This window comes from Glycine max, chromosome 11 (assembly GCF_000004515.6).
Source record: "Glycine max cultivar Williams 82 chromosome 11, Glycine_max_v4.0, whole genome shotgun sequence".
NCBI classification, from domain to species: domain Eukaryota; kingdom Viridiplantae; phylum Streptophyta; class Magnoliopsida; order Fabales; family Fabaceae; genus Glycine; species Glycine max.
The window spans coordinates 18182605-18204157 of record NC_038247.2 but is presented as its reverse complement, the minus strand read 5'-3'; the positions used below and the strand labels follow the sequence as shown (position 1 = coordinate 18204157).

Here is a 21553-nt window from a genome sequence, read left to right as displayed (position 1 = left end):
AAAACATGATTTGATTCTTTATACTGTTTGCTTGTAATCCAAAGAGCATGGCATGCATAAGAAATACTGAAGATACTAAAGAAACAACAAACAATAACTATTAATTGGTTAGTTAATGTTTTTCTGAAACTAAGCAATAAGGTTTTGTAAAATTTTCTAAGAAAAAAAATTAGACTTAGAGATATTCATTAAATAAGATATAAGACCTCCAATAAATTTCGACGGACAAGAAAAAAAACATTGTTATTTCCATGTTATATATTTGTACGTTAGAGAAAATGATTTAATATGACAAAATGAATTAAATTATTTTTCTTTTCTTCCATTTATTTATAGATAATATCTTCCATTTATTTTCTACAATTAAATTGAGAAATCTTTTAACTTTCATTGTTTAATTGATAAAAACGAGAAAACCATACAATTTACAGGATGATTTTAATAAATTTATTACACTTGTTAATTGCTCTGAATACAAGCTGCAAGGTAAAGTGGTAAGAAAATCAAGGAGACACACAGACAGAGGGAAAGAGAATTAATCTAAATAATTAAGAAAAACGAATAAAGACATTAATCCTAGAAACAGCTTGGAACAACTATAGAAAAATTGATGGCAACAAAACAATTGTTAATCTTGATGTTACTAAGATCCTTTCCTTTAGCTACCTCACAAAAACAAAAAAGAAAAGGGAGGGGAGAACCTTCATTTTACTTTGTTCGTGTAATGATTCTGTGAGTTAGATCTATTAGGGCTTTCCTTGATTTTCTTATTCGTCGTTGCTCTCGGGTAAGGAATCGATTGCTGCTACCTGCTCTTTCCTAGATATACTCCAGAGCCTACACAAGCAAAATTACAAATAAAAAAATATATGTGATCTGTGTAATAAGCTAGTCTGGTGTGGCTTTTCTGCATCAGATGTTTAATTCGATGGACAGATCAAAAGGGTTTAATTCAATCATAGTAGTGTAGGTCCTCGTGAAAGATTATTTGCATTCCTAAACTTAGAACTGATTATGGTACGAACTAAAACTATATATATGACTTCAAAATATGAATGAAATAAATATAAGTCTCTTTACGTGCCAACACATAAAATCAACTGCAGCATTCACGTTATGCAGCTTAATTGCCAAATTAGAAGTTGAGCTGCTCAAGCAAGCAACATATTTGTGGAGTAAAACATGAAGAGCAGCATTCATGTGAAATAAACCTTAAAATCTATTATCAAAGATGAACCTTCAAAAAAGCAGAGGGAAAAATTAACCTCACTTTATGTCCTCCTACTGAAATATAGAAGTAGGAGACATCAGGGATGGTCTTCTGAAATCTAATTAAACTGAAATCTCAAGTTGAAATTGTACCAAACCAAAACCAATTGCAACTTCTTAAATGACAGATTCACCAAAGGCAGAGATCTAAGCGTAGTTCACGCTTTTCAAAGCCCTCATCGACAATTCCCTGCAATAATTTTTTGGACCAAAACCAAATCAGACAGTAGATAAAACAAAACACAACAGATCTGATGAATAATAAAAGGGAAAGCAAATCATAAAATAATAGTAAAAAAAAAAGAATTACCTATCCAAAAAAGGGTTGTTAGCATAGAAATTTATAACAGCGTAAAAATAAATTTCTAAATGATGTCAAAAACAGGATCAAGAAAGAAGCACAATATATAACACATTTATTTAAAGACATTAAATGATACGTTTCATGCCATAGGACTGGCTGTATTATACTGGTCTTTTATAACTTTTTCAATCTTCTCTCATTTGGTAGGATTTTTTGGAGGATTCTCATTTGTAATAGAATTTAACTAATTTCTAGGTTGATAAATATTTTTTTATAACTGAATTACAAACTTATAAATTACAAGAAAGATTGTTATTTCATTCAACCCCTAGCCATGGACAATGTCCATATAAGATCATATATGCATCATGTAAATGTGGACAAAACCTAAAGTAGATGAAAAAAATGAGGGATTATGGTTCTATACATACCCAGTGTATAATTTTTTTACAAATTTCACCATCTCATGTTTCATAGGCTTTCATCAAAATATTTTAAATCGTCACTCAAAATCACAATCAAGAGTGGATAAAATTTAAAGTAATAATGAATTGTGAAATTACATGACGAATGTCTGACAATGAACCCTTTCCAAGGGAAGCTGATGTCCTATGAAATCAAGCACATCATCTATGAACTGAGATGCCAAACCCTGCAAAACAGAGAATATAATATGTACAGACAGGGAGATAGATATCAACTAAATGTTGCCAAATGAAATGGTGGATACATCCTTAACAGTAATACTAGGTTCCATTAATTCTCTTTATGCAAAGCATTAAACTGTTAATCATTAAACACACTGTTTACAATAGAAAACATCATACTTAAAACTTAATAGTGTAAATCCATGACTAATTGAATAATACAAACCAGATTTTTTCCATACTCAAAAGCAAGCATTGCAACTTCTGTTGTTTGGCCTGCAAGGATGGCTATTGCCTTGCAACTATTTGACATTAAAGACGCAGCCTAGTTGTAGTCTTTTGCATATAATATTCCATGCTGAAAATATAAACAATTATGAGAAGTCAATCTATCCATAGATAGGATATATCTCCACATTCTTAAGAATTAAGAGTGGTCTATAATTATGTGTTTGTGCAAGGGAAAATAAATGAATTTTTATAAAGAAAACATGAATTACTGATAGGATACACATTTTATAAAACAAAAGTTAACTTCCTAGCAACGAAAACACATGTACATAAATGACAGAAACAGACCCATGCATACCTACACTGTTGATAAGATGTTGTAGTCATCTGCATGGTCTCCCCAGTTACAAGATGCTCGACAACTTAAGCAAGCTACACCCACCATGTGACAGTATGTATGTAGAAAATATAACCTTAAAAATAATGAACAAATGGCATGTAGTATGCAGGCAAAAGGATTCACAACTTTATATATACCTTATTGCCCATTACAAAATTCAACGAACCAATACCACGTCTGGTATCTGCATCATCCAATACATCATCGTGAAGAAGGCTTGCCACCTGTGACAACATTATGTGAACATTATTTTGTACTAGTGATAATGAAAAAATATTCTTACAAGTGTATAAAGTGGCATTTTGACCATATACCTACCCCCAATTAGGATACTAATACACGCAACTCATGCCTGGGACTAAAAATTTGAGGTGTGAAGTTTTCAGGATTGAATAATTGCAGGTGACCCAAAATAAGGACGGAGATAGGCTCTATCACAATATTGGAATTGAGAATAAACTTGACCTAACTCAACTCCAAAAACTAACTCAAGAGAGGAAGATATTATAACAGGTATTTTTCCCATATGCTAAATTGATTTGGGGTCTTAAAAATAATAACAATAATTATAATCTTAATTGACAGAACAAATGGAACAGTAAATTTAAGATCACACCAGCACGATTCTCATTTATCATATACAGTATATTTCAGTTTGTTAATATGACCAAACAAAAATAATAAAAAACTGTCTCTTCAGTGATCAACTACAAATTTATACATAAATGTAAGTTAGAAGATATTAATATCACTAAACTCAAGTGGTAAGAGTAAGATATCTATAGATCAGTCTCTGATTCAGAAGGATCTTTCTCATAGGCAGCAGAAGCAGAGAAACACAAATCTGGTCATAAAACCATTTTCCAAAAATCTGAAAGATCAGATACAGTGACTACAAGGGTTTATCAAAATGATATTTTTTAAATGAATAAAAGGAAAATAAAACTAGGAGACACATGATATTTGACCAAACAGAAAAAAGGAAACAGAGACAAAGGCTAATATTTGCAACAAATTTGTTTAGTTGTTTTGCATGTCTGAAATGAATATTACCTTTCTAGAGAAACAACAACAACTAAGCCTTATCCCACAAGGTGAGTAAGCTACATTGATCAAAGTCAAACAATGCCACTAGATTTTGTTGGTCTTCTCATTGGAGCCCCTGATTGTCTTCTCCTCACATGGCCAAGCCACTCTAAGCTAATAGATAGAGACAACAAACTCAATGCAGAGCTTTCTTCAGATTTATGACAAGCTGAAGTCCTTTCTTCAGTGTTAAAAAAAAGAATTCTTTCTTCAAACTTTTACTACCAGTTAATAAACAGTTCAGGTTTATTTTAACCCCCCTTGTGAATTGTCATCATACAAGAGCCAAAGAATCACATAAAAAATTAACAGCAAGTCTACCAGTAAATAACGATGGTTGTAATCCAACTGTATTGGTATAACGAGAGATAGAAAGAAACCAATACAATCAATTGCAATATTCTATAGCGAAAAGTAAACAAAAAACCGTAGTTATAAGATCGAGCTAGCTGGTCTGACTGGAAATCAATCTGATGACTGATATGCTGACTCCAAAAAATCGACTCATCTTAGAACCGATACAGAACCGGTAAAAACAGTGCAAAACCAATTTGAATTGGTATTTTACAAAAAAAATCATTTTTTTAATTTAATCTAAAACACATATTTAAGGATTACTCATAGGTATACATTATTTTGCCAATTATTATTAGTTTTGTATCTTACATATAATTATATCATTTATATTAATTTATTATTTTTTATATATTTATTTCTTATAATTTATTAATTTATATACCAATTCGATCACAGTTAAACCAATATACTATCAACTAGGGCTTTCACCGGTTCAACTACGAATCTGATTTTTAAAAAAATTATGAAAAACAGCACATCTTTTAGCTATTTTCAATATTGCTTGAAAAGAATAAACAAAATTAAACTAATAGACAGCAGAATAGGCAGCGAACGAAAAATAAGTAAAATGTAAAGCAATATTGCAACAATCTCTTTACACATCCATATATGAACTTTATTGTGTGAAGTTAATGGCAGTCATATTATGAAACAAAGTATAAACATTAGATATCACCTAAATGAGGGCCATATTTACATGTATTCTAAAGCTAATATTATAAGCGGAATCATGAAAACATTATTTAATAAATGAAAAATTCTCGAGGACTTACATGAATCATCTCTGTTATTTCAGCTATGCGTTGTTGTCTTGAACGTACATCAACTGTCAAAGCACCTCCTAGCTCGATAGGAGGAGGTGCTTCGTGTATTGATAGATTTAATGCTGTTGACATTAAGAATAAAACCTGCAGAAACATCCGGTCATTAACATGAATCCTGTAAGCGAAAGAATCAAACAAGATTAACAATGAATTTTGCAGGAAAACAAAGACATAGAATAATAAATTATGAAGTACATTTTATCACCTTATACGCTCACATAGAAAGAAACATGGAGAAATAGTCAAACCTATCAGAGTTAATTAGCACCATGAAAGAATTAAGAATACTAGGAAGGCCTCCTGATCCCAGAAATATCAGAACAAGTAAAAAATAAGTTTGAATAGTAGCTATTGTTAAAAATATCCTTGTCCCTGACATAGAACAAACAATTATGGATGCCTTGTATTTGAGTGTTGCTAGGTGCACCTAGCATTATTGCTGGTGCACTCAACATTCTAAAAAAATGACAAAATTGTCCTTGTTTGGTTTTCTTCCTACGGATCAAGTTGATCCGTTAGAGACTTCCGGATCAACTTGATCAGTAAGAGACTTCCGGATCAACTTGATCCGGAAGTTACGGATCAACTTGATCCATAAGAGGAAAAATAATTATAATATAATTTAAAGATATTTAAACATACAATATATTTAAAAGATATTTATTTTATAATATAATTTATAAAGATATTTATTTCATTAATTATAATATAATTAAATATATTTATTTATTTTATTAATTATAATATATTTATAAATATTGATTTATTATAAATAATTAATTTTTTAATATATTTTTTTAGAATAAATTTATTTAGAAGATGATATTAAAATACTTACTTAGTCCCATTATAATTATTGTTTAAGGTTATTTTATACATATTAATAAAAATCAATAAATACATAAAAGATGATAATAATTTTATAAAATTAATATTATCATCATTAATTTATTTTTTATTTTTATAATTAATCATATCATTAATATTATAAAAAATATAAAAAATAATTAGTATTATATTAAAAATTAAAATACTAACTACTTTATAATACATTTTTTTACATGATCATTAGTATAAGCGGGAAAATAGTAATTATAAGAGAATTTAAAAATATTAGTACATTATATAAAATAAGGATCTTAGATAACAAATGATGTCCATTTTTTGTTTAATTTTTTTTTCTACGAAAATATTAATTTATTTTTTTGTATGACCTCTACTCATGATGTCCATTTTTTGTTTAATTTATTTTTTTCTACACCCTTTTCAACTTCTTTATTTCAATTATATTTAAAGTTATATTTCAAATTATTTTTTATTAGTTGGTAAACTAAGTTAACTAGATCATTTTAATAACACGCGTGTATATAGATACAAATGGAATACACAATCAATGGAAATAAATAAAACTAACATTACTAATGAAAATAAATAAAACCAACAATACTCATTAAATGGGTTCATGTACAATATCTGTATATACATGGAATATCAATATAAAATATGTACATAAACTACGCCTGATCTGTGCGCCGCCTGCGTCTAGACCTAACATATACTAGATGGTCCTGTGTCACACTCCTGGCCAACCTGAGGCATTCTTCGATCGCCTCATGTGTCGATGAGCTAGGCGTGACCACCCATAGACTTAGATGGCGCTCCAACCTCTCAGCAATGTCGTCACAAACTTTCTGTTACATACAAAACAAACTGATTACACAAATTATTATGCAAATATTGAGGTAAATGACGTAAATTATTAGTATTACTTACCACTGCATGTCTAGGCTCCTCCGCAGATGTCAACGATGCTCTTGGCTCCGGCACGTGAGGGATATCCATCTGCGGGGCCTGAGGGACGACTCGGGGCTGCGGGCCGTGACCATGTGAATGTATGTATACATGATTTTGATGATGTCAAAAGAAGAATTAAACAAGGCTCATTTTGCTTCAAGATTAATACAAGATTGTTTCAACAAACAAAGCCTTGATTCAAGATTTCTTCAAGATCAAGCCTTGCCTCACAATGAAAGGTTTCAAGTCATTCAAGGCACATGTAATCGATTACCAATACATGTAATCGATTACCAATGGTTTGAAAGTGTGTAATCGATTACACATCATATGTAATCGATTACCAGAGACTTTGAACGTTGGGAATTCAAATTTTAAATGAAGGGTCACAACTGTTCAAGAAAAACAACTGTGTAATCGATTACACTAATTTTGTAATCGATTACCAGAGAGGATTTTCAAGGAATATCGCCAACAGTCACATCTTTTCATTAGATTTGTGAATGGCCATCAAAGGCCTATAAATAGGTGACTTGGGCACGAATTTTATGCAGAGAGTTTTGCTTGGCAAAAATGTCTTATCCTCTCAAAAGACAATGAGAGAGATTCCAAAAGAACTTCATTGTCAAATGCTCTCTCAAGAAATCCTTGATCAAACACTTGCAAAATCTATAAGGATTCTTACATGATCTTCATTGTAATATTCTTCTCTTGAAGAGAGAATTCTTCTTCCATTCTTCTTATTCAATGAGATTGGTTAAGAGACTGTGAGTCTCTTGTTGTAAAGGATTCCTGAACACAAGGGATGGGTTGTCCCTGTGTGGTTCAGACTTTGTAATGGATTTTACAAAGATAGTGGAAATCTCAAGTGGGTTGCTTGAGTACTGGACGTAGGCACGGGTTGTGGCCGAACCAGTATAAAACTGTGTTTGCATTCTCTCTTCCCTTATCTCATTTATGTTAATGCAATCAATTTTGCCTTGCATGTTTAAAGAACATTATTAAATTGATTGTTGCTGCTTCTTCTGCATTCTAAGCCTATCCCTCTTAAGATAACTGAGGCCACAAGGTTTAACAGACCATGAGGTAGAGGATCTAATGCATGACCTGGTGTCATGAAAGGATGGGAGATGTGAAAGAACCAGTCCATGTAGTCACTGGAACACTGGCTTGGCACAACGCACACCTCACCTGCTGGAACGATATGATCCTCGTAGTGCATCCACTTGTCATGTATATCATCATACGAGACCCATGAATCGATAGGAGGAGTAGGAATGGTTTGCGTGTAGCCAAACTGCCGCACGACCCTCTTCGGTCGGTAATAAACAGCAACAGGCCCCCAGTGCAAGAGACCGGAATAGCACGATCTGACGTGGAAGTCCCGAACCTCTCGGTGCTCCCCATAAGGGATCCAACAGACATCCGGAATCCGGATTCAGTCCAGGAGCTCCCTGTACGCCGGCGTACGAATGCTCTTCACGGTCTTCTTGGTCGCAATCAACCTACACGCACACAAAGAATCCTCGTTGTACTCCTGATCAGCAGTGGAGTCCTCGACTGACGGAAAGTGCTCGTAAATCCAGCACTACATATGTAACATCAAAATTATAAACATTAATAATGAAAGTGTAACAAAATTTAAAGTTGAACATTGTTGAGGCTGAACGAATGAAAAACATATTTGTTACCTGCAGCAGTGTGATGTAACTGCCAAGCTGTCGGCTGTGGCTCATAGATGCATTGTTCAGCTGGTCATACATATGCACCAAAGCAGCCACTCCCCAGGCGTACCTCTCTGTCATACTGAGGTCACGAAGGGCCTCCAAGTAGACAACATGGACATTGGTTGCACTCTTGTTAGCAAGCAGAGTGCAACCCAGAAGATGAAGTAGATATACACGAGCCGTAACTGTCCAATGACCTGCCTGGCATTGGCGCTCATGTATATCACGTACCCATTGCAGGTGTACGTACGGTCCACGACATTGGGCTGTCTCAGCCCTAGCAGACTCTGCAGAGACCATCAATAAGTCCACCAACATCTGAACTGCATCATCCACGTGCAAGGGCTCAAAAGCGTGTAAGTCGCCAATCACGGGAAGATGAAGAAGCGAGGAGACGTCATCCAGCGTAATGGTGAGCTCTCCCACCGGGAGATGGAAACTAAACGTCTCCCGATGCCACCGCTCGACAGACGCGGACAAAAGTCCTCAATCGCCGGTATCTACCAAACATGCGATCAGAGGACTTAGTCCTGTACCAGCAACAAGTCCCTCAATGGCAGGGACAAACTTGCCTAAACTGTGAACCTTCCTCCTATGAGAGGATAGCTTCAATTTAGGACACTCCTGAATTGAAGTATAAAGGAACGCAAAATTCGTTAAAATCATCATTTAAAGGAAAACTAATTTCAATTATAAAGTATAATTTACAAGTAACTAAAAATAAATAGTATAAATACCTCTCCCGTCCATACGCTGCAAGCAACGTGCTCCACATACTGGGTCAACACGGATGGGTCGCTCGGACCACCCAGAAATCTCTCATGCTCATCCTCAGCAGCCTCTGCGCCTGTGTCCGCAGGAATTTCTGCCACAATGTCCTCTATAGCAGCTGGTGCCTCCATCGGGTCATCCTGAACATCTGGCTCATCGTGCACCGTAGTCACAGCGACTCGCTGCCTCCGTGCGGATGTAGTAGGCCGTCGACGCTGCGGAGCATCATCGGAATCATCACGATCTCCTCTGCCCATACCTCTGCCAGTAACCTGACCTAAGGCACGACCTAATCCTGTAGTCCTAACCATGATCTGCAAATGAGTACCGCAAATTCAATCACCGATTTCATTCACTCAAAGTAACGCAAATTTCACGTGGTTGATCTGAACTACAATAAACTTGACCCTAATGATGATAGGCCTTCTCATCAACAAGTTTCGTATAATCTAGCCTTCATGTACACTTGTGGTTCATGACAAGTTTCGTATAAGCTAGCAAGTACCAAAGAATTGTTCATGAGAAGCCTTCATGAATAAGCAAGTACCAAAGAATTGTTCTAGACATGGGAGTGATAAATATGTAAAGTTTAATGTTCATATTAATGATGATGAAGATAATTTGAGTGAACCAGATCAGACAGAGTTTGTGGGAACTTTTGTTAATTTGTTCCATGGACAAGGCCATAATATCAAAGTAACTAGTTTTAAGGTAGGGATATCAAAAGTGCTCGATTCTTTAGAAGCTGAAGAAGACGATGTTGTGCTAGTTACTTTGGTGCCTAAGGTTGAAAAAGGAGATGTCATCATAGGAGGCATCAAAGTTGAGTTTATTCCAAAGTACAAGGATTAGTTTTGTTGTTGTGTGTGCATCCCGAGCTCATACACTTTCTTGGCTTGCCAAATTAACAACAAAGACTTGAAAGAAAATGTTAGCAAGATGGGTCAACAAAGCTGAGTCATTTTCAATCCATGAACTAAAACTAAAGACAGAGCCACATCATGATAGACACCAAATCTTTGTGAACTCTCACATCATGATAAACAAAATCATTCTCAATTATGATTCCTTGTCCTATGCTGAAATTTAGTTATTTGAGAATTAGTACTGGTCTCTAGTGTAAAATATTCAGACTTTAGGTCCATTCTTACTAATCCATTCTGGGAAAGAACTTGAACAAGTGCAGAAAAAGACAAAAACAACTACGAATCCGAGAGAATTAGAGGATTGAGTGAAGGAATAAAATAGCTAACTTGAACAAGTGCAGAAAAAGACTTAAATTCTTAGTAAAATGTACAAATTTGGATGACTCTAGTAGAAGTAACCCACTGCAACCTCATCACTAAAGACGTAGAGAGGGGGATACTACTTTAAACTAATTCAATTGCCATAACATGTTCACTTCATTATGATATCAATGTCAATTCCCTCCCTTGTTGGCTACCACAACTAGGATCATTCCTTGTTATACTGCTTCTGACAATTCCATCTAAGAACAATATATATTAATATATAGAAAAATATTGATGTTCAGTCTGAAATAGAAATAAGAACAACTAGTAAAAGTTGCAATCATTATAGGATTTGGATTAATTGTTCTCCTAACCCTCATAAAACTTTCTCTCTAAATGTTTTCTATATACACTAATTGATTGTCCTTATAGCATTCTATCTAGAAATAATCCGCATTGACCAATATGTTTTTGTTGACCAGTTCTATAAAAAGCTAATAATGCTAGTCCTAAATATGTTGTGAACGTTGAAATTGAAGTTAGTAGTGTGACCACCAGATAATGAATGTTTTCTCCTTTTAAGACATGAATAAAATTCAATGTCTTTGTTCAAAGCAAAGGAGGTTGGGCTGCTTTTTGAAGAATGAAATGATTGCAGGCCTTTGAGCTTTAGAGGGAGCAAAAGAAATTCATAGGCATTAGGCAGGTGAGTTAGGTGAAGCAATGATTTCCCATTTTCCTTTTTCTCTCAAGGATCAACATTTAATCAAGTTTTAGGGATTTGTCCTAATCATGTTACTTTTGAACTTAATTTGCTGAGGTTGTCTAGGCGTTTGAATCAGTTTTCCGATACCACATTCAGTTCTAAGTGGCAATTACATCAAAGGCAATTACATATTCGCATTAAATCAAATTGAAACAATAGATATTCTCCAAAATGACACTATTTATCAAATATTTAGCATACATTCAGAGGTGATCCTAATAACCAAAATTCCTAATTTCAAAAAAAGCTCACAATGCATCAAATATTTGGCAATTTTTCAAATAAAATGAAGATGTGAGTAGTTTACAGATCAAGTGATCTGTAAGCATTTTCCGGATCAAGTTGATCCGCAAAATGCTTATGGATCACTTGATCTGTAAACTACTAACAAATAGTTTACAGATCACTTGATCCGTAAGCATCTTCCGGATCAACTTGATCCAGAAAATGCTTACGGATCAAGTGATCCGTAAACAACCCAGCAACTTCCCGATAGCGATTTCCGCCATCGCCGGCAACAATGGTGGAAGAAGCAGAAACGCGAAGGAGAAACTTACCTCAAAGAAGAAGAAGAAACGCGAAGAAGAAGCAGACCCCCACCTTCCTCCTAATCACGACAACAATGGCGGCAACGGCTTGGGAGCTTCACTTGGGAGGCGAAGAAGAAGAAGAAGAACGAAGAAGATGCAAAATCTCGAAGAAGAAGCAGAAGAATGAAGCAGCAGAAGAAGAAGCAGAAGTAGAACGGTTTGAGGAAGGAAGAAGAAGCAGAATCGCGGCGCGGGAGAGAGAGAGAGAGAGGCGAGAGCTATTTTTTTAAAAAAAATACTGAGGGGCTAAAAGGTCTTTTCACACAAATTGCTGGGTGCACCAGCAAAACCGCTGGGTGCACCTAGCAGCACTCCTTGTATTTTCCAATGTGTCCACTAAGGGTGCAAGCACTTGTGTAAATGTTTGAGAGAACCTGATGAGCCCAAGTTCAGTGATCAGGTGAGTACAAGGCCCAAAAGAGTAATCACCACCCCAAGGCACTAAAGAGATTACATTTGATTAGCAGGGCAGTATTTTGGCTTGTTTGTCAACAAAAGGGTATTCTGTTAGTGTTTTGCTGTAGTGGGGTAATATAAGTTTGTTATTGTGTTAGTTGTGGGGCATCTTTGAATTGGTTGAGTTTGTTACAATTGCACTATATATGTACCCCTTAGTGAAAGGAATAAAGCAAGTAGATATTTGGCAATTTCTCCTTTACCTTGGTTCTGGTATTGCTTTTTATCATTTCTGTCTCAAACACATCATCTTGGTGTTTTCATTAAGATGGCTGACTCCACCCGATCTAAAACCAACATCGACCGCATCGAGGATGCCATTGCCCATTTGTCCACCAAATTGGAAGACCTTTGTCAGAAAGTCTCTCACCTTGAAACTGGCTCTCATTCGCCGACGTCGTCCATGGCCAGCCCTTCCACCCTTCACCCCCTCTCTTCATTGCACCGCATGAAACTAGACATTCCCCGCTTTGATGGTTCAGACCCCTTTGGTTGGATCTTCCAGATCAACCAATTTTTTGCTTATCATGAGACACTAGAAGCAGACAAACTTACCATCACTTCTTTTTATATGGAAAGGCCAGCGTTGGCGTGGTTCTAGTGGATGTCCCGGAACGGACAACTCTCCTCTTGGCCAGGCCTTTTGCATGCGTTAGAAGCCCGTTTTGCCCTGTCTCAATATGACGACCCTTTCGACACACTTTTTAAGCTTACACAGCGTGGAACAGTCAGCGAGTACCTTGCTGAATTTGAATCACTAGCCAATCACATTATTGGCCTTCCTCCTACTTTCTTGATCAATTGCTTCGTCTCCGGCTTGACTTCGAAAATCTGTCGAGAAGTCCAGGCTTCACAGCCTTTGACCATGGTTCAAGTCGCGACCCTAGCGCGTCTCCATGAGGAGAAATTAGAAGACTCTCGACACCTTTTTCGTAGACGTCCTCCTGGCCCAACCCTTTCCCCAGGACCTCTTTCCTCTCGCACTACCCCTTTGTTACCGGCACCTGCTCTGTTGCCCACACCTCCAAAGTCCCCAGCCATCCCTTTCAAGCGATTGTCACCAGAAGAGCTTGCCTCGCGCCGAGAGAAGGGTTTGTGTTTCAATTGTGACGAAAAATTTAGTCAAGGTCATATGTGTGCTCCCAAATTGTTCCTTCTGATTGCAGACAAAGAGGATAACCTTTCGAGTGATTTTTCCTTTGATCTGAGTGACGATAACGACGAGGCTAATGGGCCATCACCAGCCCAAATCAGCTTACATGCACTTTCGGGCCACATGGCCCCAGAAACATTACGTCTATTGGGCCGTATTAACAGGCACAAGGTGTGGATATTAATTGATGTGGGTAGTACCCACAATTTTATCCAGGAATGTTTAGTGTCTATCTTGGGCTTAAACGCACAGTTCACGCAACCTCTAATGGTCATGGTGGGGAATAGCCATGAGCTCAAATGCAGTAAGTGGTGCAGAGACATTTCCCTTCAAGTGCAAGACCAAAGCTTCATCATCAATTTCCATGTACTTTCATTGTGTGGCGCTGACCTCATCCTCAACGTTGAATGGCTGAAGTTATTAGGTCCAATCCTCACGGACTACAATGACCTCACCATGAAGTTTCTGCATGATGGAAGAGTTGTTGAGCTGAGAGGGGAACAGGAAGGTGTAGTCCATTCCATTACAGCGCACCAGTTACAACGTCTCATAAGAACTGATGGGGCGAGTCAATTTTTTCATTTGCATATTGAGCCTCCTTCAACCCAAATGTCTTACACACCACACCAAAACCCAGAAATTTAGATCTTCATTCAGAAATTTAACCATTTATTCCAAACCCCAACATCCTTGCCTCCCTCGTGCACCACAAATCATGCCATTAACCTTCATCCCAATGCTGAACCAGTTAACGTGATGCCCTATCGCTATCCTTACTTCCAGAAACAAGAGATTGAGTCACAGGTGGAATTAATGTTGAAGAACGGAGTGATCCGTCCAAGTATGAACCCCTTCTCCTCTCCGGTGTTGCTTGTGAAGAAACGCGACAGGTCCTGGCGTTTTTGTGTAGACTATCGTGCATTAAATGCCATCACCATCAGGGACATGTTTCCGATTCCAAAAGTGGATGAGTTGTTGGACGAATTGGGTGGGGCTCAATGGTTCTCGAAGCTCGACTTGCTTCAGGACTATCACCAAATTTTGATGAACGAAGCTGACATCAGTAAAACGACATTCCACACTCATCATGGGCATTATGAATTTCGCGTAATGCCCTTTGGACTGTGCAATGCTCTGTCCTCCTTCCAAGCAATGATGAATGAAACCTTACGGCCTTTCCTCTGGAGGAGGGTCAATTTTTCCTCAAAAGGTCCAAGTGTTCGTTTTCCCAATCCTAGATTGAGTACCTGGGTCATTTGGTCTCGAATCGAGGAGTGGAACCTGTACCCGACAAGGTCAGAGCAATCCACCAATGGCCAACACCTCGAAGCTTTAGAACTCTTCACGGGTTCCTTGGTCTCGTTGGATTTTATTGCCACTTTATCAAAGGTTATGCCACTCTAGCGGCTCCCCTGACTAATGCTTTGACACAACCTCACTTGGTTTGGTTCCCAGAAGCAGAAACCGCCTTTCAAAAGCTCAAATGTGTCGTGAGTACAACGCTAGTATTGCAACTTCTTAATTTTCTTATTCCATTCACGATGGAAACTAATGCGTCAGGCGTTGGAATGGGCGCGGTGCTATCTCAGTCGGGTCACCCTCTCGCATTTTTTAGCAAACAATTTTGCCCTAAGCCTCATCTAGCTTCAGCTTATGTCCGTCAGTTAGCTGCCATCACGACTGCCATCAAGAAATGGAGGCAGTATTTGTTGGGCCACGCTTTCGTAATCCTCACGGACCACTGTAGTTTGAAGGAACTAATGAGCCAAACCATTTAGACTCCAGAGCAGCAGACATACCTCACTCGACTTATGGGGTATGATTATACTATACACTACCGAACATGCAAGACTAGTACAGTCGCCGATGCGCTATCACGAATTCCAAAGGAGACACACGCTTCCTTATTGGTCCATCCTGAGTTCATTGCTCTCAAACAGGCCTTGCAAGATAATCCGACAAGTAAGCCTGATTATGTTGTCGTTAGAATTTAATTTTGTACAACAATCGTATCTGGCTTCCCTCTAGACTCGACTTTATCCATACTCTATTATTGGAATTTCACACCACACCCATGGGAGGACACATGGGTATCATAAAGACACTAGCGTTTTGGGGAAGAATTTTACTTGGTCGAGTATGCGTGAAGATGTTCAAAAATTCGTTGAGTCATGTCATGACTGTCAACATACAAAGTATGAAGTAAGGAAGCCGGTGTGCCTACTTTGCCCATTGCCAGTGCCCTTACGACAGTGGGAAGACCTATCATTAGATTCATTGTGGGTCTCCCACCTTATCGGGGGCACACTACCATTCTCATGGTCGTTGACAAATTTTCAAAGGGGGTTCACCTGGGTATGTTACCTCCCAATTATACAACGCACATTGTTGCCTTGTTGTTTCTGGAAATGGTGGGGAAACTCCACGGCATGCCTCGCAGTTTGGTGTCCGATAGAGACCCACTGTTCGTCAATTGCTTCTGGCAGGAGCTCTTTCATCTGAGTGGTACGTGACTGTGCATGAGTTCAGCTTACCATCCTCAAATGGATGTCCAGATGGAGGTCATCAAGAGAGTAGTGGAGCAGTACTTACGCGCTTTTGTTCATTCGAGACCAACCACTTGGGGAAAATTCCTGATGTGGGCCGAATGGTCCTACAACACTTCAATTCACTCCGCAACTGGTGTCTCTCCATTCGAAATAACATTTGGCCGAAAACCACCCAACATTCCTCAATACATCACAGGATCGGCTCAGGTAATTGCGGTGGATGAGTTATTGATTAATAGAGAGATAGTCTTCGCTAGTTTGCAGAAGAAGCTTTTGAAATCTCAAGCACGCATGAAGAGTCTAGCAGATACCCACAGAAGGGAGGTCCACTTTGAAGTTGGACAATGGGTCATGGTCCAACTTCAACCCCACCGTCAACTTTCTACGACGCAAGCTTCGTACTCCAAATTGGCCAAAAGATTTTATGGCCCATTTCAAATCCTTTCTCATATTGGCAAAGTGGCTTACAAATTACAACTTCCTAAAGGCTCTCGCATCCACCCAGTTTTTCATTGCTCAGTACTTAAACCATTTCACCAATCTCCCTCAGCCACCAACATACATTACCTTCTCAGACCAGAGACCAGCAACCTGTCATTTCACCTTTTGCAATTCTGAGTACTCGCTAGGATGTTATCAGGGATGAAACTCGTTTAATGGTCATTGTCCAATAGGAGGGTCTTCATCCATATGAAACTTCTTGGGAAGACTAGGCCAATTTAAAGGAAGCTTACCACCTTGAGGACAAGGTGTTGCTTGATGGGGTAGGAAATGATGGGCCCAAGTTCAATGATCAGGTGAGTACAAGGCCCAAAAGAGTAATCACCACCCTAAGGCACTTAAGAGATTATGTTTGATTAGCAGGGCAATATGTTGGCTTGTCTGTCAGTAATAGAGTATTATGTTAGTGCTTGCTGTAGTGGGGTAATACAAGTTTGTTATTCTGTTTGTGGGATATCTTCGAATTGGTTGAGTTTGTTACAATTGCACTATATATGTACCCCTTAGTGAAAGGAATAAAGTAAGCAGATATTTGGCAATTTCTCCTTTACCTTGGTTCTAGTATTGCTTTTTATCATTTCTGTCTCAAACGCATAAGAACCTATGAGAATTTCTAATGATATGCCCATAAGCTATTTTGAGCTTATTTCAACAACTCTCTAATAAAATAACTTAATAAAACAACTTACAACTTAAATGAAAACAGCCTAACCCTATTTTATCTTTGATTATAAAAACAACTTATACATAATCTTTTATAACATAAGCAATTATTCAATAAGCACTTAATTAAGCGATTTACCCAAACACATCCTTAAAGCATGTGTCAATTGCAAATGATCATATAAGATGTGCAAATATCAATCCAAAGAAAAGCATTGCTACAGGAGCATGAAAGATCTGCAGCAAACATTGCTGCAAAAGCATACAAGAACATCTGCATGCATGGCATTGAGAATATACTTACTATAGGGCGAAATATTTTTCCTTCCACCCCCATTTTGAAGAAGTATTCTGCAGCTGAGGCAAGCTTAGGAACCTGTTACATAATATCCTATTCTCACCATGAATTAGAACTGATTTTTAAGCAGCAAATGACTCAGGACTGAGCGATTCAATGCATAGAATAGAAAGTAAATGAAGAACAATCTGATACCTCAACAGCTACCATTGCTCACAGCTTGTTACTAAGAAGTTATGAAGTACCGACACTGACACTGACACGGACACCGGACACGACACGGAACGGAGACACCTCACCTCTTGAAAAAGTTAATGGGATGCTGATTTACTTGTCAATGTCGGTGTCATGTCGGACACGGACACGGACACATGTTGGACATCCGAACACGACAAGGGGATGGGATATCTGTGCTTCATAGCTAAGAAGTGACAGTTCATCAGCAACCGGTGAAAATGGATCATGTTCATCCTGAGAACAATACATACAGCATAATGGAGAATTAGGCATAGATAAATAACTGAAAAATGCATACAAGAGTCTTCAATGAAATCTTTTACTTTATTATGGATGTGTTTGATTGTGTTTATCTTTTTCAGTTTTTAAAAGTTATTTCATAAAACAGTTTTCAAAAACTAATTTGTAGAGAATAGGAATAGAGGAAGACGTGAAAGTAGGTAAAAATAATAACATGTCTGGATACACGCCCAAACAAAATAATCCATGTCTAAACTGATGCTTCCCTTCGTAGCTTCTGCATTTTTAATCGTATTTGCACGAAAATTTGATAGGGTGTGCCTCCCTATTAAGGAAGTCTACGTGAGAAGGAAGGCAAACAAGAGTTAGACAATCATTATCTTTATCTTATTAGGAGATTATTATCTTTACCTTTTTAGGAGATCATTATCTTTTCTGTTACTAGGCCATTCTTAAATTTATCTTTTCTATTATTGTTTCTCTTATTTCTTTACTCGAATTACCTGGGTTGTATTGTTTCACTTATTTCTTTATCATCTATGATAAATCAGTTGAGCTCTTTCTTCTTTGTTTCTTGTTCGGGTTCTATAAAAAATATTTGATTATGTGCACTTTTTATGGGAAAACAAACTGTTAGGAATCAAGAATTGAAATGAGAAAGAAAAAAATGATTTTATTGACTAGTGAAAAAAGAACAAAAAATAGAATAGAAAAACTCTCGTCCTAGAATTTCTCCTTCACAAAAACTAATGCTCAATTTACGAATGATAAGATCTCCCTTTCTTCTATCCTTCTTCCCCTATTTATATCTAGTAAATCTCTCTAACTAAGTAACCTCTTAACTAACTAATCAATATCCTAACTAGAGTAACTAACTTATCAATAGTCTAACTATGTTAACTAATTTTTTCTTATCCTTATATCCTAACACAAACATACATTAAGAGTAATAGAAAACTAAAAATAGAGAACCAAAACAACTAAAACATGTTTTGGTTTTTTTAATTTTAAAAAGTAAATAAGAGATAATACTTTTGAAAACAGTTTTAAAAAACTACCGTTACCAAACAAGTTTTAATGTTTTTAAGAATAGGAAACGAATAGCCCTAAATCTATCCGTACTAGTCAAAAACAAAAAGGTTCAAGTTGTTCCTGAAAATAGTTCAGAAATAACTAGATGGATAAATAATGAAATTTGTATTCATTATAATCATAGTTGTTAATCACACACTACAACGCTGCTATTGCATAGCAGCCCTAGCTAGGCCGTAACCAATTTCATATTGTGTCACATTTTCATGTTGTGACTATCATGACCTCTACTATAGCACTGTAAATTGTGTGATTTCAGAGAACTAGTGGGTGCAACTTTGATCAATGGTTGAAAACCTCTTGTTTACCCCCACAATACTGTATCGCTTAAGGTTTATTTTGTTTACCCATTATTCTCTAGTACCATCTCCAGCCATTTCTGATATTTCCCAGCACCTTCCTGATGTTTCCAGCCATGCTATGTTCTCTGGCACTGTGTCCCTTGTTCTGTGCTGCTGTTTCTGGCCAGTTCACTCTCTCTCTGTTCTTTGCTCTCTCTCGGAGACTGTTCTGCCTTGTATTTTGTTGCAGTAATCTTCTCTTACACAGCTCTATGATTTCATCTCTATTAGAGAGGAATCAAATCACACCACTATAAGTTAAACAAACTATTACACCATTAAATAATTTTTTATTAGATAGTTTTATCAGAAAATCTATCATTAGATTGAAATCTTATCATATAGATCATACCTACAAATTTTATTTTGTTACAGTGTAACATAATGTATTAGAATGTGTGTTGTTCATGTATAGTTAGGTGTCTCTTTGAGTTAGTTAGTATGCCGGTTATATCTGTCTTTTCCATTGTACATTTGGTTAGACTTAACCATCTCTTGCACCCTATACAAAGGGACTTTTTTGTATCTCTAATTCAGAATTCAATACTAAAAGCTTTTCTCATTTCTCAATTATCTCTTCTCTCTCAACTTCTAATAATCTAAAACTTTTTAATATTCCATTGATATGCATCAAAATTGACATTATATACACTATTAAAATATATAAAAGCAGGAACTCTTTAATGACATACTTATAGCTGTTCAATTTTAATAAAATAATTTATACAAACAATCAAGGTATTTTATAGTTATAATTCAACAGTTAAATTGATCAAAATCACATTTATATAAAGTTATGACGGTGTAATAGTTGATGCAACTTATAGCACTATATCTAAATTTTCAAAATAGCAGTCATTTTGTTGGAGTAATCGAGTTTTTCAGGAACCATGATTTCAGGTATGTAAAAAATTTCCAGCTATCAAACATTTTGTTGGAGTAATCACATTAAGAATAACACAAGCTAAATAAACCCTTTAATTTTGTCATGTATGTTTATGCATAAATTAAATATTATACTTGTTGTATTAATTCTTTTGTATATTTCAAATATTTTGTTAATAAATATTATTCAATTATTCAATTCCATTAAATAAAAGTAAATATATTTAAGATAAAATTATGACATCAGTTACATAAAAAAAATCAAATAAAAATTATCATATTTTTTTAGAAACATCTAAGCCCATTTTTACATTTAAATAAAAAAATATAATCTAAATAAAAAAATGCTCAAACTCTTTCTTTATCTCGTGATTCTTACAGTAAAAAATATACTATATCATATAAGAATTAAGTTTTTCACCAAAAAAAATATAAGAATTAAATTCAGTGTCTTAATGTTTCTTTCTTTTGCCTACGCAATGGGAGGAACCGAGGAAGCGAAAGGATCTGATCATGTTACGAAATTTACGAAAATTATATAAACTATTTTGTGTGATTTTTGCCAATTTTTATTTATTAATTTATAACTAATCAAAAACTAAAATAGAATTAACAAAATTGGATCTGTGGCGCAATGGTAGCGCGTCTGACTCCAGATCAGAAGGTTGCGTGTTCGATTCACGTCAGGTTCAATGTCCAACTTAACTTTTTTTAAAATTTGCTCTAGAAATTAAATTGTCATTATCTAACATTTTCGTTGTCAATAATTAGGAGGAATTCTAAATAACACAAACCGAATTTAACGAAAATTATATATCAACTATTTGGTGAGATTTTTATATAAAATTTATATATTTTTTAATTTATTATGTAATCAATTATATATAGTCACGTTTATTTACATTAGTAAACTATAATTATAATTTTCTTAAAATACATATAGGTATAATTTATTAATGTACCTAATATTAATTGTTAATTTGTTAATGAAAGGGATTCAAAATCCACACACTTATTTCTTATTTTTTTTCTAATATAAAATAATTTAAAATACTTCTATCCTATTATAACTTGTCATGTATGATAAATTTATTAATTTTTATAATAATTATTATAAAATTCATATAATCAAGGATTTGT

The 21553-nt window shown here is 35.9% G+C and overlaps 1 non-coding gene and 1 pseudogene across 1 annotated transcript; one reads left to right on the top strand and one right to left on the bottom strand.

Annotated features, from left to right (window-relative positions):
• Positions 1 to 767: 767 nt before the first annotated feature.
• Positions 768 to 5459, bottom strand: LOC100787743 (solanesyl diphosphate synthase 3, chloroplastic/mitochondrial-like; annotated as a pseudogene).
• Positions 5460 to 21033: 15574 nt separating this feature from the next.
• Positions 21034 to 21105, top strand: TRNAW-CCA (transfer RNA tryptophan (anticodon CCA)). The gene has a single exon. It is a non-coding gene; the product is annotated as a tRNA-Trp (tRNA).
• The last annotated feature ends 448 nt before the right edge of the window (positions 21106 to 21553 follow it).